The sequence below is a fragment of the Aptenodytes forsteri genome, unplaced genomic scaffold, assembly GCF_000699145.1.
Source record: "Aptenodytes forsteri isolate BGI_AS27 unplaced genomic scaffold, ASM69914v1 Scaffold422, whole genome shotgun sequence".
Classification (NCBI taxonomy): domain Eukaryota; kingdom Metazoa; phylum Chordata; class Aves; order Sphenisciformes; family Spheniscidae; genus Aptenodytes; species Aptenodytes forsteri.
In genome coordinates, this window is record NW_008795687.1 from 678,798 (window position 1) to 679,639 (window position 842).

Below are 842 nucleotides of genomic sequence, written 5' to 3' on the forward strand. Positions count from 1 at the left end.
GCGCCTGGGCCGCGGCCAGGCGTGGCGGGGGGCTGAGCGGGGTGCTGCTAGTGGGGCTGGGGCTGCTGCCAGCCCTCATCTCCGCACCCGCCCCCTGCCCACCCCAGTGCCTTGGCCCCCGCCCCCAGCCTGGGGTTGGGCCGGATCCTGCGCACCATGCCAGATCTCTGCTCTGTGCCAGGTCCCCGCACCGTACCCAGCCAGGACGTTGCCTCCAGGGTGCAGCACGGCCCCCACCTCCCAGGAGCCGCCTCACTCTACTGTCCAGGGGAAACTGAGGCACGGGCAGTGAGTGCCTTTGGGACAGGCTCCTGCATTGCCGGGTCGGCAGAGCAGCTAACGGGCACCTCGCCACTGCCTGCACCCCCTGCCAAGGGGCCAGGACCCAGGGCAGGACAGGTCTTAAGCCAGGGCAGAGGCAGGGGGGTCGGCTCACGCTGTCCCCCACGGCTGGGGCTGAGCTGGCTTTGCCCACAGCATGAGGCTCTGCCTGGGCTCGGCTCCCCCAGCTGCCCGTGCCCCCCTTGGACCGGCACCAGACCCCCACACGGGAGCCAACAGTACCAAAACACAACCTTTATTTCTAAGGTTCGCGAACGGTGAGTCCTGGCAGTGCAAGGTGCAAGGACAGAGCTGGCTCTGCCCCAGCTCACCAAACAAGCACTCAGCAAATCCCACCCGGGCGGGCTCCTGGCAGCTCCCGGGGAATAAATACAGGCATCTGCGTGGGGGCGGCAGCCGTCCACCTACCCCGGCCAGTGCCTGCCCGTGTCCAGCCCCGCAGCGCTGAGTGCCCCGTCCACGCCAGCTCAGGGAACACGGCCAGAGCGGGGCCGGGGGGC